The sequence below is a fragment of the Stegostoma tigrinum genome, chromosome 1 (assembly GCF_030684315.1).
Source record: "Stegostoma tigrinum isolate sSteTig4 chromosome 1, sSteTig4.hap1, whole genome shotgun sequence".
Taxonomy (NCBI): domain Eukaryota; kingdom Metazoa; phylum Chordata; class Chondrichthyes; order Orectolobiformes; family Stegostomatidae; genus Stegostoma; species Stegostoma tigrinum.
Window position 1 is genome coordinate 165,431,634 of NC_081354.1, and position 18,686 is coordinate 165,450,319.

Sequence of the window (18,686 nt, forward strand, 5' to 3'; positions counted from 1 at the left end):
CTCAATTGGTCCAACTAATAGATTCAGACATCTTCCAAACAAGACCCTGAAATCTGACAATGTTCGTTCCAACACCTTTCTGTACAGGCCCACCAATCAGTACACAGAAGAGGTTGGTCACAGCATGATGGATTTCTTGATTGGCGAGAGGTTCCTGCTCTCTCTGTCATTATGCAGCTGGGCTCAGGAAAATGTTCCAGAGTTTGCAGAATTACCTGAATTGATGTAAATGCTCTGTCCTCGGGTCACCACCACAAGGCTGGCTGGTGGCCTAGGTCAAGTAATCAAATTGCCGTTTTGTAACTTTCCTGCAGTAAATATGACAAATGAAAACACAATGGAACTATAAGTTGAAACTTATCTCCCTGGAGAACATTTGCCATCAACAGCTATTGACTCAACAGAAAAGCAACTCTGTGATAAAGTGCGATGCAGACATAATGTTAGTTAACAAGGTAGGGACCAATGAAATTAGAAGGAAAGCAATTGTAGGAATTTGCTAAGCCTACCGCTCTCCCTTTAATCTGAAGTGGATAGATCAAGCCTCTTGAAAAATCAGACTTGACCACGTTGAAGTTATATGGTCCACTTCCAAACAAGAGGTGGAGCCAGAATATATTCACAAGCTCCTGACATTTGAATCATCCAGCTCCCTGGCGATATTGAATTCTTCAGCTCCTCTGTGTCCTTCCTGCTTCCCTCTAAGTGTCAGGGGCATGCAGCAGTCAGGAACATAGGGCAGGATTTTCCAAAGCCTTTAGCAATGATTAGAAATTTGGAAAAATACAGCAGAATGAAAAAAGTCTCATCCTTGAAACTTACAAAAGAATTTATGACTTTTCTTTTAATATTTCAACTCTAAACACAGAATCTTGTTGATAATTGTTGACTGCTTTATTTTCAATCATTAAAATGACATGACCTTCCTGCGCAGCTTATAATTCACCTCACCCCCATCCTCAAGTTGAGAGTCAGGGAGGTTACTTGGCAGATGCTCAGTTGGACCTATCTCTTTTATTTGTGTGTATTCAAGACCCAAACTACTTTATTTTTATCATGTCATGTTTGCTACTTTTGCAAAACACTTTCAATCTGTAACTTGCCATTCTCGACTCTTTCCCAATAGGAACAGTTCGACATGTTCCATTCATACCCTGAAGATTTTGAAAACTTCCATCACATCTCCTCTTGGCCTTCTTCTCTCCAGAAAAATAAATAGTCCTAATAGATTATATCCATCATCTTAACTCAAGTTTCTCATCCCCAGAACCATTCTCATGAACCTCTTCGGCATTTTCTCCAACAAATCCTATAGTGAGGTGCTGGAACTGTAAATGATATTCCATCTGAGCTCCCACTGCCTCGGGAAAGTAGCCAATAGAATCAAAGATCCCTCCCACCCTGATTATACCTTCTTCCACCATCTTCAATTGGGTAAAAGATGCAAAAGTTTGAAAACACATTCCAAAATGTTCAAGATAATAAAATGTGAGGCTGGATGAACACAGCAGGCCAAGCAGCATCTCAGGAGCACAAAAGCTGACGTTTCGGGCCTAGACCCTTCTCAGAGAGGGGGATGGGGTGAGGGTTCTGGAATAAATAGGGAGAGAGGGGGAGGCGGACCGAAGATGGAGAGAAAAGAAGATAGGTGGAGAGAGTATAGGTGGGGAGGTAGGGAGGGGATAGGTCAGTCCAGGGAAGACAGACAGGTCAAGGAGGTGGGATGAGGTTGGTAGGTAGGAGATGGACGTGCGTCTTGGGGTGGGAGGAAGGGATGGGTGAGAGGAAGAACTGGTTAGGGAGGCAGAGACAGGCTGGACTGGTTTTGGGATGCAGTGGGTGGAGGGGAAGAACTGGGCTGGCTGTGTGGTGCAGTGGGGGGAGGGGACGAACTGGGCTGGTTTAGGGATGCGGTGGGGGAAGGGGAGATTTTGAAGCTGGTGAAGTCCACATTGATACCATTGGGCTGCAGGGTTCCCAAGCGGAATATGAGTTGCTGTTCCTGCAACCTTCAGGTGGCATCATTGTGGCACTGCAGGAGGCCCATGATGGACATGTCATCTAAAGAATGGGAGGGGGAGTGGAAATGGTTTGCGACTGGGAGGTGCAGTTGTTTGTTGCGAACCGAGCGGAGGTGTTCTGCAAAGCGGTCCTCAAGCCTCCGCTTGGTTTCCCCAATGTAGAGGAAGCCACACCGGGTACAATGGATACAGTATACCACATTAGTAGATGTGCAGGTGAACCTCTGCTTAATATGGAAAGTCATCTTGGGGCCTGGGATGGGGGTGAGGGAGGAGGTGTGGGGGAAAGTGTAGCATTTCCTGCGGTTGCAGGGGAAGGTGCCGGGTGTGGTGGGGTTGGAGGGCAGTGTGGAGTGAACAAGGGAGTCACGGAGAGAGTGGTCTCTCCGGAAAGCAGACAGGGGTGGGGATGGAAAAATGTCTTGGGTGGTGGGGTCGGATTGTAGATGATGGAAGTGTCGGAGGATGATGCGTTGTATCCGGAGGTTGGTAGGGTGGTGTGTGAGAACGAGGGGGATCCTCTTTGGGCAATTGTGGCAGGGGGGCGGGGTGTGAGGGATGTGTTGCGGGAAATGCGGGAGACGCGGTCAAGGGCGTTCTCGACCACTGTGGGGGGAGAGTTGCGGTCCTTGAAGAACTTGGACGTCTGGGATGTGCGGGAGTGGAATGCCTCAACGTGGGAACAGATGCGGCGGAGGCGGAGGAATTGATGAATTTCCATATTAAGCAGAGGTTCACCTGCACATCTGCAAATGTGGTATACTGTATCCATTGTACCCGGTGGGGCTTCCTCTACATTGGGGAAACCAAGCGGAGGCTTGGGGACCGCTTTGCAGAACACCTCCGCTCGATTCGTAATAAACAACTGCACCTCCCAGTCGCAAACCATTTCCACTCCCCCTCCCATTCTTTAGATGACATGTCCATCATGGGCCTCCTGCAGTGCCACAATGATGCCACCCGAAGGTTGCAGGAACAGCAACTCATATTCCGCCTGGGAACCCTGCAGCCATATGGTATCAATGTGAACTTCACCAGCTTCAAAATCTCCCCTTCCCCCACCGCATCCTAAAACCAACCCAGTTCGTCCCCTCCCCCCACTGCACCACACAACCAGCCCAGTTCTTCTCTCCACCCACTGCATCCCAAAACCAGTCCAGCCTGCCTCTGCTTCCCTAACCTGTTCTTCCTCTCACCCATCCCTTCCTCCCACCCCAAGCCGCACCTCCATTTCCTACCTACTAACCTCATCCCACCTCCTTGACCTGTCCGTCTTCCCTGGGCTGACCTATCCCCTCCTTACCTCCCCACCTATACTCTCCACCTATCTTCTCCTCTATCCATCTTCGGTCTGCCTCCCCCTCTCTCCCTATTTATTCCAGAACCCTCACCCCATCCCCCTCTCTGATGAAGGGTCTAGGCCCGAAACGTCAGCTTTTGTGCTCCTGAGATGCTGCTTGGCCTGTTGTGTTCATCCAGCCTCACATTTTATTATCTTGGATTCTCCAGCAGCTGCAGTTCCCCTTGTCACCAAAATGTTCACGAACAGCTTCTTCCCCACTGTTATTAGTCTAATGAATGGACCTGTCATATACTAGAACTCATCTTCCTCTGCATCCTCTGGTAGTTTTAGCACTATAGTCTGCATTCTGTTCTACTACCCTGGTGTACTTATGTAAGGAATGAATTGTCTGGTTAGCACCCATAACAATACATTTCACTGTATCTCTGTACATGTGACAACAATAAATCAAATCAAATCAAAGCTGTAGCTGAATAAATGTCCTGTATGACTTCAACATCACCTCCTTGCCCCTGTACTCTTTGTTCTGATTGATAAAGTTAAGAACATTGAATGCTTTATTTACTGTTCTCTCTACATGTCTTGCCACCCTCAAAGATCCATGCACATGTGTACCCGGGTCCTTCAGCTTCTGAGTGTACACTTTTAAGAACTGTACCCCTTATTTCAATAGACTTTCCACGTTCTTCCTACCAAAATGCATTGCCTCAGAACACTTATTTGTTAGCAAGCATAATTCCAGTGAAACACATTTTTTTTCTGATTTTATTGATAGGAAAAAAGAACGAAAACAATCCATCAAATTTAAAACACAAGTTAAATGTTCTTTTCAACTTTCCAGGGAAACCATGCAGCAATATTAGTGCTCAGTTTATAGAAAGAATTAATCAGATCCCCTCTTCAACACTGTCTCCCACAAAGGAGTTGTTGCTCTTTCAAAAAACATTAGCAAAGGTTTCCAAATTGTTAAGCTTATAAAAGCAAAATTGGTAATTCTTAAAAATTCAGCTCTGAGTCAGTTTTGGCAAAAAAGTGATTCATATCAAAGGATGCACAAAACACTTACAGAAAATCTTATTCAATTCTTAGTTCAGCAAGAACAGATATCTAGCTATATCTGTAGTGGGGGAGAAAATGATTTTTGAACACTTAAGATGCATTTAATCCTACATCTCTCGGGAAGTCATTTTTTTCCAGTTATACTGTATATTTCAGTATATTTTGTAATTTAAAATCAATTCCACCAAACGAGTAGGTTCTTTCTCGTTGCTGTACAAATGTTCCCCTCATTGTCCTCTGAGCCAGGATTATATGTTTAGGAGAAGTAGATATTCCTGCCACACAAAGCGTGCAGCAGCAGTGCGAGCTCTTATCTTGGGGAGGGTAAGTCCAATTTTTATTGAAACTCTTAAAACCCTACTTAATTGAATTTTTTTCTCTGTAAGATGTGTGAGGTTAGAGTCTTCTGGTACTAACTGTATGTTGGGATTCTGGTACATAAATTTTTAAGTCAGAAGATGTTTTTTTAAAGCCAGCTTTCTGAGCATTAGTATTTCAAAGGCTGTGAGCTGAAGTGCTTACACACTGAGCAAACTATATTTCAGTGAATAAAACCATGTGCTGAAATACAAGGCTATCTAAATCGTATCCAGAGCCAAGGGTTTCCATTTAGTACTCACTGAGTCTTGCTTGACCTACACTTCCCTCTTGGTTGTTCACTATCTTTCATAGACCCAGAAAACAACTGGGTTGAATTCCATTGTGCTTCAGGACTGCCCATCTGCTATGATCCAAATCTTGACCTATTCACAGGTTCAAACCAGATGCCACTCCATTTCTTAACCTGAATAATGCATGCTGCAGAGTCATCTACCCCTTCTTGTCTAATTACAAACCCTTCCCCATTTCCATGGAGCTTCAAACCTACTGAATATTTCCTTTTTTTCTTGGTACCTTACATTGGACTGAATCCAGTGCTTCTCCCAATGTCAGGTGTGAAGTCAAGGGGGATGTTGTTGGATCTAAAAAGGACACTTGCCTATTGCTGTCCTATTTGCCCCTGTACCCGCACTTTTATACCAACAGCAGGGCGGCATCACTTTGCCTACATCATACCCTCTTCCTACCACAATTCCGTTCTCTCGCCCTTGGTCCAGGCACACCCTATCTGCATCTGGGGCACAAACTACGCCCTCCACTTCTTTGGAATCTTCCAGTCCCCCGGCCCCCAGCACTTCGCCTTTACTATGGTTGTGCAATCCCTACAGCCAACAAGGATGGCGTGCAGTTTTTCCCTCTCCAACAGGCTCATCCGGTTCACCACCCCCCACCAATAACCGCCCTCTTCAAAATCTTCCCATTTTCTCCAAATCCAGGGGGTTGCCATGGGTACTCCCATGGGCCCAGCTTCGCTTGCCTCTTTGTCAGTTATATCGAACAGTCCCTCTTCAGTATGTGCCCCGGTACTGTTCCCCAACTCTTCCGCTGTTACATCGATGACTGCATCAGTGCCACATCCTGCACCCAGGCTGGACTGGAGCAGTTTACTGACTTTGCTAACAACATCCCACCCTCCCCTTTCTCGACAACTGTGTTTCCATTTCCAGGCACAGTTTACAGACCAATATGTACTATAACCCCACAGATTCCCATAGCTACCTAGTCTACACCTCCATCCCGCCCCCCATATCCTGCAAAAACTCCATCTCGTTTTCCCAATTCCTCTGTCTCCGATGCATCTGCTCCGATGAAGAGGCATTAAACTCCCAAGCGTCCGTACAGCCCTCCTACTCCAAGCAATGTCCTTTTTCTCCCCTCTGTCACCCAGACAGCCCTGTGCTGCACCTCCTCAATTCCCCGCTCCACATGTCCAAAACCGTTCCCCACCACCCCAAACATAAGTAAGATAGGATCCTCCTTCATAGAATTCCTACTAAGTGGGAGGTGATGGTCAAGTGGTATTATCGCTATACTATTAATCCAGACACCCAGATAACATTCTAGGGACCAGGGTTTGAATCCTGCCATGGCGATAGTGGAGTCTGAATTCAATAAATTATCTGGAATTAAGAATCTAATGAAGACAATGAATCCATCGTCGATTGTCGGAAAAAAAACCATCTGGTTCACTAATGTCCTTTAGGGAAGGAAACTGCCATCCTTACCTGGTCTGGCCTACATGTGACTCCAGACCCACAGCAATGTGGTTGACACTCAGCTGCCCTCTGGGCAATTAGGGATGGGCAATAAATGCTGCCTAGTCAGCAATGCCCTCGTCCTGTAAATGAATAAAGGAGAAAAGGCAGTGTGGAAATGGGCCATTCGGCCCAACAAGTCCACATCATCCCTCCAAAGAGCACCCCGCCCAGACCCATTCCCCTACCCCTACATTCCCCATGTCTAACCACCTAACCTAAACATCCCTGGAGCTACGGGCAATTTAGTGTAGCCAATCCATTTAACCTGCACATCTTTGGACTGTGGGAAGAAACCGGAGCACCTGGAGGAAACCCACTCAGACACGGGGAGAATGTGCAAACTACACACAGACAGTCACCTGAGGGTGGAATCAAACCTGGGTTCCTGGAGCTGTGAGGCTGCAGTGCTAACCACTGAGCCACCGTGCTGCCCTTAAAGCCTCAATTGCGACATATTTCTACAGTCTGTAGAATCAGTACTGTGTGGAAACAGGCTGTTTGGCCTAACAAGTCCACACCAATTCTCCAAAGAGCATCCCACAATAACTCGCCCCTCTACTCTATCCCTGAAACCCTGCCCTTCCCACTGCACATCACTGGACACTTTGGAAATTTAACATAGCCAATCTACCTAATCTGTACACATTTGGACTATGGAAGGAAAGCGACACAGACACAGAAAGAATGTGAAAACTCTACACACGCAGTTACCCAAGGGTTGAATTGAACCTGGGCCACGAGCACTAACCTTGTCCTCACTATTCACCCCATCATCCTCCGTATCCAATGCATCATCCTCAAGCACTTCCACCAACTCCAATGAGACCCCACCATCAGGAACATTTTCTTCTCTCCATCCCCTCTGCCTTCCACAAGGACCATTCCCTTCGTGACTCCTTAGTTGGCGCCACACTCCCCACCAACCACTTCTTCCATCCAGTACCTTCCCCTGTAACTGTAAAATATACAGCACCTACCCACACATCATCTCCCTCACTTCCATTCAGGGCTCTAAACAGTCTTTCCAGGTGAGAGAGAGCTTCACCTGCATCTCTTCCAACCTCACCTATTGCAATCAGTGCTCCTGATGTGGTCTTCTCTACATCGGTGAGACCAAACATAGAATAGATGATGGTTTTGCTCAGCTTCTTCGCCTGGCCCTTAGTGGTCAACCTAACCTCCTGGTCACCACCCATTTGAACTCCCTGTCCCACTCGCCCTCCAACATTTCCATCCTCAGCCTTCTGTGACTTGGAATGCAAATTTGAGAAACAACACTCTATGTTCGGTCTGGGGACTGTCTAGCCCAGAGGACTCAACATTGAGTTCTCTAGTTTCAAATAACCTTCCCACCCAGCCCCGGCTCCCTTTCCAGCCCCACCTCCTCCATTTCATCCCACATTCTGACCCTCCTGTCCAGCTACTAACCAGATTCATCCCTCACATTGACCAACCAGGCCAGACCTACTACCAGTGTCCACCTATCACTACGATTCCACTACCCACCCCCTGTTTATCTGTAGTTCTCCCTAGCCCCACTTCCAATCCTGAGGAAGGGTAATACCTGAAATGGTGACTCCTCCTTTCCTCTGGGAGCTGCCTGGCCTGCTGCATTCTTCCAGTCTCCTGTTTCTTTGGTGTCATTTCTTAATGGCTCTCCCAATGTCCATTGGAGACCCAAACCGTTTCAAGTACTTATAGCTCCCCAGATTTCTTTCGCCCTACAGCCTCTACAACCCAACCGCTTGATCCACTCACTTGCCCTGCCGGCTTTGCATCTCTCGAGTCCCTAACAATACCTCAAAGATGTTGTGCCGCACACACAAAGTGGTGGAGTACCACTGGCCTATGGTTTGCAACTCTGTAATTCTTCCTGATCCCAGAGGGGCACAAGTTCTGCCTCCAAGTCTAGTGGCTGCGGATCAGATGATCTTTTTGCAGGCGCCTCCCAATCTCGATTTTTATTTTAAGGAGTTGAAGGATTGTGGCAGGAATTCCTACACCATGTATATTTCAGTTTATTCGCCTGCAGAGAAGACATTGAGACCATTAGGTCTATCGTGTTTGAGTCATCTCCTTGAAACGCTTTTCAAATTTGTCCTTTCCCAAAAGGGATTAAATTGTTTTTATTTCAATTACTTGTCTCATTTCCTTTTTAACACAATTATGGAATCTGCTCCCACTTGTGCATTACTGGAGCAAGTGGACAGAATCAACAAAGTGGAGTGAATTTAGATTGTGTAAAATTTATTCACCTCCTCTAGTTGCCTTTGAAAAGGAAATAATGAGCTACCTTTTCAAACCATTGTATTCTATGTGGTTCACATGCTCCTACCACACTTCTCGCAAGAGAGTTGCAGGACTTTGATTCACTCATAATGATGGAATGCTGAAATTCCAAGTTAGGGTGGTGTGTGAATTAAGAGAATGACCAGTTATTTTGACTTTAAATATTTCCCATTCCTTCTCAAATTTGTGGAGTGTAGAACGAAGGGCCCATTCATCCAGGAGTGAGTTGGAATTGGGAACTTGTGAGGTAACATGTTTAGGCTTCAGTAGCTAAGGTCAAAAAGCAAAATTGATTGACGATACAGAGGAAGAAATAGGCAGTTTCACTGAAGGCACGGACAACTGGTCATGAATTCATCTTGGAGTTGAAGAGAGCAAGATTTGGGATTATGGTCAAGGACAAGTTGAGCCTGGAGGAAAAAAAATGGGCATTTCAGGTTAAGACAGTGGAATAGCATTAAAGGAGGTTTGTCCCAGTGAATTAGACAAAGGGAAGGGTGTGGCAATTGATCAGACAGTCTTGGTCTTGGAGATAAAATTCTTCTTAACTTACTGTAGCAGTCAAGTTGCAGAAAATGGGGAGAAGGAATTCAAATGGCTGATTGCAGTAGGAAGAAAGAAGCAGTGTAACTCATTCTGACAGGGCCCAGTAGTGCTCTATGTAGTCTAGCCAGACCTGGCAGTGGGTGGCTGTGCCACATCCTTTCAATTCTGTCCCCTTGGACACAAGGGAACAGAGATAGGGGCCATATGACAGGTACAGTGATACAGAATGATGACATATTGGGGATTGGGATATCAATATTGGATATGAGGGTACTGTGAACAAATTAGTCATATAATACAAAGTCAAATGGGAAATGTTAAGACATGAGGCCAAAGGGGCACTGTTTAAGTGGGAAGGATGTTATAGAGTTTACCAAACAGCCTTTAGATACATTTGTGTGAAACGGACATTGCTGGCCAGGCCAATGTTTACTGGCCATCCCTAATTGCCCAGAGACCAATTAAAAGCCACCCTGCTGTGCGTCTGGAGTCACATGTAGACCAGATCAGCTAAGGATGACAGATTTTCTTCCTTAAGCAATATTAGTGAACCAGAAGGTTTTTTACAAAAATCATCAATGGTTACATGATTGCCACCAGGCTAGTTTTTCCTTTGTCTAGATTTTATTGAATTCAAATTTCACCCTCTGCCTTGGTGGGATTTGAACCCATGTTCCCAGTGCATTAGCCTGGAGCTCCTACCAGAATGCCACCCCCATCCCTTCAGACTATAATAGCTTAATATTACAATTCTGCACTGTCTATCCTTGATTACCCAATTCAATTTATTGTATCAGTAATATTACCTTAAATTACTTCCATGTTAGAATTTTCCCTCAACCGAATGTTAAATAACTGGCTTAAAGTTACATGGCTAATTCTTTTCTCATTAATGGTCCAATGTGTTGCATCATCTATTCTCCAGTCCCATAGTAACTCACAGATAAATGAGGGAGAGACAATAGCGTCTGTGACTCCTCATTGACTTTTTTCAGTTGAACTGATTATGTGTTATCGGGACCTCCCACCTCAGGTTGCTTAAAAATTCTTTTTTCATAGCACATGTGCACCACCGGCAAGGCGAACATTTCTTGCCCTTCCTTAACTGCTCTTGAATTGTGTGGTTTTGCTAGGCCTTTTTTTAAAAAATTCAGTCAGAGGATATGGTCATTGCTGACTGAGCAATCCCAAATTGCCCTTGAGAAGGTGGTGGTGAGCTCCTTCCACAGCAGTCTATTTGATGTAGATACAACCACAATGCCATTAGGAAGGGAGGTCCAGGATTTGTCACCCAAGAGCAGTTAAGTGTCAACCGTATTGCTGTCAGTCTGGAGTGTCAGGTAGACCAAACCAGGAAAGCATGGCAGATTTCCTTTCCTAGAGAACTTTCGTAAACCAGATGGGTTTACAATTGGTGATAGTTGTCATTATCACCTTTACTGACAGTAGACATTATTTCATATATCAAATTTATGCATAGAATTAAATTTCACCAATCGCCATAGTGCGATTTCAACTCACGTAATCAAAACATTGACCTGTCTCTCAGGATTACTTTGTGCCTCTACACTATCATCCACTCACACATTGACCATCTTCAGCATTTTCATTGAGGTCTAATGTGAAAGTTTCCACCTCTTTGGAGAAGCAGGAACTCACAGTTAATATTTTTCCTGAAGCCAGCACTTGTAATTGACTTGCAAGGCAGTGCAAAGCCATGGTGGGCAAATTAAATTGAAGACTTTTCATCTGAAGTTAAATGATATTTGTCTGCCCCCCTTCAGAGATTTCATTGCAATCGTGTGTTTTAAAAATCAAGTGAAAACGTTTAGGTAACTTCACGCACATGCTATTAAAGGTCATGCTGTCAGGGAGGCCAAGTGGAGACCTCTGTGAGAATACTGGTTACCTCGACATCAGAGCATATTTACTTGCATGGAAATCTGTCACATCTTCTTTGAGTAACTTGTTTTTCATCATGGATGGAAGGCATCACTCATTGGGTCAACATTAATTGCCCATCACTAACGGCCCAAAGGGGTATTACGTGTCCTATAGTAGACCAGATAAAGATGGCAGTTTCCTTCCTGAAGGATATTAGTGAGATTAGTCCCTCTGGTCCTAGGGATATAATCTTTCCTCATCTATCCCATCAAAGCCCCTAAGGATCGTGCATGTTTTGATGCAACCGCCTGTTATTCCAATGGGTACAGGCCCAATCTACCCAACTTCTCCTCAGAAGCTAGTCCCTGAATAGCTGATATTAATCGAGTGAATTTCCTCTGGACTGCCTCCTATGCCTCAGAGAAGTCCAAACTGTTCACTGTATTCCAGCTGTGGTATGATGGATGCTTTGTACATTTTAAGCAAAACTTTCCTACTTTTATACTCCATTACCTTTAAAGTAAAGACCAACATTTCATGTGTGTTCCTTATTACCCACTGAAATTGAATACAAGCTTTTCTGTGATTCAAGGAAAGGGGCTCCCAGATCCTTCCATTCCATAATTTTCTGCAGTCTTTCTCTTCATATTAAACTAGACCGCATTAGTTTAAGGTGAGGGGGGCAAATGAATTAAAAAGGACCCGATGGGTAACTTTTGCAACACAGCTGGTGGTGCATGTACAAGCTGTGAAAGGAAGTGGTGGAAACAGGTACAATTACAGCATTTAAAAGGCATGTGGATGGGTATATAAATAGGAAGGATTTGGTGGGATATGAGCCAAATGCTGATAAATACAACGAGGTCAGATTGGGATATCTGGTTGGTGCAGACAAGTTGGACAGAAGCGACTGTTAATGCTGTGCGACTCTATGACTCTATAATATTCGGCTCCTCTAATCTTCCTGCCAAAGTGCATAATCTCCCACTTCCCCACATTAAATTTTCCTGCTATGTTTTTGCCCACTCATTTAACCTATCCCTCCGCTATTTTCATCACCCGCGTTCCCACCTGTTTTGTGTCATCACAAACTTGGCTACCATGTAAACACTTCTTTCATCTTAGTCAGGCTACCATGTAAACACTGCCTTCATCTTAGTCATTAATTCATGTTGTAAATAATAGTTGGCCCAGCAATGATTCCAGTAGTGTACCACTAGTTACAGCTTGCCATCCTGAAAATAATGTTGCAGTTGTATAGGACTTTGGTTTGACAACACTTGGAATACTGTGTACAGTTCTGGTCGCTACATTACCAAAAGGATGTGGATGCTTTGGACAAGGTGCAGAGGAGGTTCACCAGGGTCTAGCCTGGTATGGAGGGTGCTAGCTATGAAGAGAGGTTGAGTAGATTAGGATTATTTACATTAGAAAATAGAGGTTGAGGGGGGACCTGATTGAGGTCTACAAAATCATGAGACGTATAGATAGGTTGGATAGCAAGAAGCTATTTCCCAGAGTGGGGGACTCAATTACTAGGGGTCACAATTTCAAGTTGAGAGGGGAAATGTTTAAGGGAGATATGCGTGGGAAGTTCTTTACGCAGAGGGCGGTGGGTACCTGGAACACGTTGCCAGTGGAGGAGGTAGAGGCGGGCATGATACTGTAATTTAAGATGTATCTAGACAGATACATAAATGGGCAGGGAGCAGAGGGATACAGACCCTTGGGAAATAGGCAACAGGATTAGGTAGAGGATCTGGATTGGCACAGGCTTGGAGGGCCAGGGTGCCTGTCCCTGTGATGTAATTTTCTTTATTCTTTATTCTTTACAACACCCCTCCTCTACTTATACCAATCTACACTAATATCTTGCCTCATTTAGTAGCCCAATGTATGGCACCTTATTAAATGCCTTCTCTAAATCCAAATACATAACATCCACTGCTTCCTCTTTATCTATCCTGTTTGTTACCTGCTCAAAAACTTCTGGTAAATTTGTTGGGCATGATTTCACCTTCTTGCTGATTATGCTTAATAATATTATAGGTTTTTTTCTAAATGTTATGATTTCTCCAGAGCATTCCCTGGGTTATTGGTTACTAGCCTAGCAACAATACCACCAGGTCATCAGCTGCCCAATGCCATTAGTGTCTAACCTGTATAAAATTAAAAACATTGTGGTTAATGTTAACCCAGAAGCTTGGCAAGTGAAATGGCAGGCAAAATTATATATCTTAGTCCCAACTCATGCTGGCCAAATGCAATTTATGTTTTGGGCAACTAGGAGGCTATAAAAGTGTGAGGAGTCAAAAACAATGACTTGTATTCACAACTTCTATTTCTCACCTCAGAAAATGTGGCAAGGCACCCTACAGGAATATTATTGACTTGACCTTGAGTTAAAACAGCAGTTGGTAGGAATATCAGAAATTGCTGGAGAAACATCTAAAGAAGCCTTGGCTGGACTTGATTTAGTTATACAGATGCTGCTGGACTTTCTCTGACAATTTCTGCTTTTGTTTGTTTCAGATCTCCAGGATCTGTAGTTCTTCGTTTCATTAGCTCAAAGTCCTGGTCAAATTTGTTCCCTTAATCTAGTTCAACAGAATGGATCACCTAGTTATTTTCACTTTTTTTGTGGGGGGGGGGAAGTTTGCTGTGTGCAAGTTGGCTGTCACTTTCCTCTATTACAACTATGTTAAACATTCCTAACATACCATACTGGTTGTAAGGGACATCTGGTGGTCAAGAAATGCATTGTACAAACGCAAATCTTTCTATAAGTTTACAGCAGAGTCATAAAGGAGCAGAAAAAAGCAATCAATGAAGTTTCAGAGATTTTGAGGGAGGGGGTGGAATTTTCCTTGCCCCTACATGACCTGGAAATAGGCAACACTGAACATCGAGAACAAAATAACCCATTTCCCAGCCAAGCATTCAACAGCGAGCTGGAAATCTCTGGCTGATGAGAGGCAAAATCTGAACTGCCAGAGGAAATATTAGAGGCAGGTACAGTTACAACACTTACAAGAGATTTAGATGGGTACATGGACAGGAAAGGTTTAGAGGGATATAGCCCAAATGGGACCAGTTTAATTACAGGAAACACGGTAGGCATGGATGAGTTGGACTGAAGGGGCTGCTTCTGTGCTTTATGACTCCATGACTCAATCTCCATCCATCTCCATGCATTATGAATGTATGTCACCTCACTAATATGCAGTTTCCCATTTTCTAACCTGTTGGATAGAAGCTAGGTGTGACAGTTCCTGGCATGAAAGTCAGAGTGGTTACTTGGCAATTCCAGCTCGCTGTTTACTCTTCCAATCCTCCATCTGGGACAGTAGCAACCATTTTCTCACAGACAACATTCGCCCACACACCCCACACATTGTCATCAGACTTGTACCAGTCTGTCTGCACCCTCATGACACATCTATAAAGCCATACAAAATAAGAACAAGAGTAGGCATTCGGCCCATTGATCCTGCTCTACCATTCAATAGGATTATGGCTGATTCAACATTCCCCATGTCCATTTTTCTGCCTTTCTCTGTAACCCTTGATACCCCGAATACTCAAAAATGTCTTTAGCTCAGCCTTATGGACAAGGAATCGGCCCACACAGTGACAAGGAATTCCATATACTCATAATCTTCTGAGAAATGGAATTATATCTGTTGCAACTTGCAATCTAGAGGCCTGGCATAACCATAACCATCAAACCAGAGGATCAACTCTGACTCATTGAAGAGGGCATGCCAGGAGCCACACCAGACATGCCTAAAAGTGAGATGACAACTGGGTGAAGCTACAAAAATCTTCATGTGGTAGAGAGCTAAGTGATCCCACAACCAATGGATCAGATCAAAGGTCTGTAGTCCCCCCATCCAGTCATGAATGGTGATGGTGGAGGAGTCCCAAATGCAGCCCCATCCTCAATAGCAGGAAGAGAAAACCCATCTGTGCAAAACATAAGCCTGAAGCCTTCGCAACATGATAATTAAAACTGAATAATGTATCTCGGCCTCCTCCAATGGTCCCCAGCATCACAAACACCAGTCTTCAGCCAACTGGGTTCACTCCAATATTAAGACAACATTCCTTCAATAATACCAAGCTTCCGAGCCAGCCACATCCCCTAACTCAGCAGCTCTGATGTAGTTATAACACTAATGTCCACCTAACAACATAGAAAATTGCCCACAAAAAAAACAGGACAAATCCAACGCAGCCAATTTCAATTACCTTTGAGTTCTGAGGAAGGGTCACTGGATGCAAAACATTAACTCTGATTTTTCTTCACAGATGCAACCAGACCTGCTGAGCTTTCCCATCAACTTCTGTTTTTGTTCCACTTACTATTCCATCAGTGTACTCTCAATCATAAGTGAAGTGCTGGAAGATGTCATCAACAGCGCTACTAAACAGCACCTGCTCAGCAATAACCTGCTCGGTAACGCCCAGTTTGGGTCCCGCCAGGGCCTCTCAGCTCCTGTTCTCATTCCAGCCTTGGTTCAAACATGGACAAAGGAGCTGAATTCCAGAGGTGAGGTGACAGTGACATCAAGGCATTAAGGAACACTTGCAAAACTGGAATCAGTGGGTATCAGGGAATAAACTCTCAGCTGGTTGGATACTGACACATAGGAAGATGGTCATGGTTGTTGGAGGTCAGTCATCTCAGACCAGGACATCTCTGCAGCAGTTCCTCAGGGTAGTGTCCAAGGCCCAACCATCTTCAGTTGCTCCATTGGCCACCCTCTGTTTAAATACATGACATAAATTACTGCTTGGTGATGTTCAGTAGTTGTTTTTAACCACTGCAAAAGGTGAGAAAAATCAGGCAAATTTTCTCAATCATTAAATTGTGAATGATTTGGCCGATGTTTTCTTGGAAAACAACATTTTTTGCTCTCTTTTAGACATCCTGTAATTATTGAGTATCTCAGCATTGGGAAACCCTTTCTTCAAGGGAATTTTTGTTTAAAAAGCTTGCTTTAACCAGACCTCAAGAAAATCCTCAACTGATCAGAAAAGTACTTGCAACCTTTCTGAACATAACTCACAATGTAACAATACAAGGGCCATACGTGGGGAAATAAGTTCAGCAAATAGCCCTGTGGAGTTAAAGCTATTGGCAATCTGCCTTTGATACTTTAATTAACCAATAAGGAGCTCATCTCCCTCTTTATCCTGCAGATATCTGAACTGAGAAATTTACATCCACATAAATTGCGGACTGATTTTTGTCAATCACACTTATTTGTGTTATCTGATTGAATTTGTTCCTATCTATTGGGTTGCATGACAACTATACTTACCACATCCTTCTTACATTAAATAATTACCAAATTGCCAAAAACAACATCTTTTGTGATGGTTAATTTCAAATTCCTCATTCAGTGCAAATAGAAGTTTTTTTGCAGAAGCCCATTCAGGTTCTGCATATGATGTTAAAGCACAAGATGAGAACATGCTTTGAAAAATTGATCTGCTTACCAATGAAGTGGGTACTCATTCCGACTTATTCTTTCTAAGGTATAAAATGTCTCTCATATTGCACATTGCTTTACAATGTTAAGCAAAGTGAATTTCAAATCAGAATTTTTTTTATTGAGTCAAAAGGCTCCAAACCTTAATGATGAAGTATGAAATGAAGCACAAATCCTTTGTTTGACACTTGCACTTAGTTTATATACACAGTGCAGAATTACACACATTTACCTTCTAATGCAATATTCTAAAAGTGGCCACACTAATGTCCAGTACAGCTACACATGAGATCCTTACACCAATACTCAATGCTATGACCAATGAAGGCAAGTGTGCCAAATGCTTCCTTCATCACCCTGCCTACGTTTAACTCCACTTTATGTTTTATTAACAAATAACTTTTGACAATGTCTTGAAATTGGAACATATCATTACTTCAAAGACCATTACTGATAGTAGTAGACCATTCAGCCCACGGAATCAGTTCCAACATTCAGTTAGATCATGTCTGCTCTATTTCTCAAGTCCACCTATCTATCACACTCAATGTTAATAAATATATTAATAAATATAGTTAATAAATATAATAATATATTAATAAATATCTTTGAGCTCAGCTTTGAAAACGCAAAATATCTCATAGCATTTCAAATTTATACTACCCTGTCGGAGATATACCTCCTGACCCTAAATTGCCTAGTTGTAATTTTACGATAATGTCATTTCCCCGTGAAAGAAAGTAGTTTTTTTCTGTATATCCTGTAGAAGCCTTTTAACATTTAAACACATCAATCAAAAGATCCCTTAATCCTCATTCATCTATACCTTTGGTGATGTGCTTATGACAAAGTGTTACTTTTCATCTCCTGCAAGAAAGCTGTTTTCCTTTAAATATCACTTTTATCTGACTACACTCAGAGTCGGGGTAAAATAAATCGCCATTGATCCCTATATGATGATCCAATTTCTGAAAGTCATGTATTTACCAAAATCTGAACAAATGTCTCTTGCAAGGAAGTGCACTAAGCTCCATGGATGGTTAGGTGAATCAGTTCTGATTTTGGTCTGCTCATCCCTACAAAGGCATGCTCGGCCAGCAGCATGGACACAAAGTCATCATTTACCTGAATAAAAGACCACTACTTTTGCTTATTCTTAAACCAAGTCTGCTGGACACTTGAAATAATGCTCTTTAAATGGGGCAACATTTGCTGCTGATTTCCTTTTTTGCAGCTGGCTGTCTTCGTTTAATGAAACCCTTGACTGCTCTCAGTCCTGAGTGTGATTTAGGTACAGTGAAGAAGCTATGTTTCACAAACTACTCTCTGCATCAGCACTGACCGTTATCTGATGCCTTTTCATGCACAGTTGCCCAAATGACAGTTTAATGGCTTACTGTAAAGAGTAGTTATTTTGTATCTCTATCTACTTTCCACCACAAATGGCTAACAGTCATGAAAGAGAAAAACAAAGTAATTGTTCAGACCTCTGATCCTCGCCAACCTACTTAGCACATAAAGCCATCAATTAATTACTTCCTTCTGTACCTGACTCACAAAATTACATCTTTCAGTCAACTGTGGAACCCACACAACAAAGATTCTGGTTTGTGACTAAGACATTAAGGAGAAAGTAAGACAAAACTGAATTTCTACTAATGCCATCTAAGCAATAAAGTGCAGCATTGCGATACAAGTTATGTTCAGGAAGTTGCTCAAGACACAATTAAAATGGCCTTGTTATGCTGCAGTGTTCAATTGAGGGAATCACTGATTTTAGAAGGAACAGTTTTGACAGTGTGAAGTAATGCAATTGGTACCTGCCCAGTAAAGCAGTAGGCTGCCAGCTACACATTAAAAGAAAGTCCAGTGATGGTTATGTTACATTTCACAGTCAGTATACATTTATCATCCCTATGACATAATATTGGACCTGAAAGTATAAAAA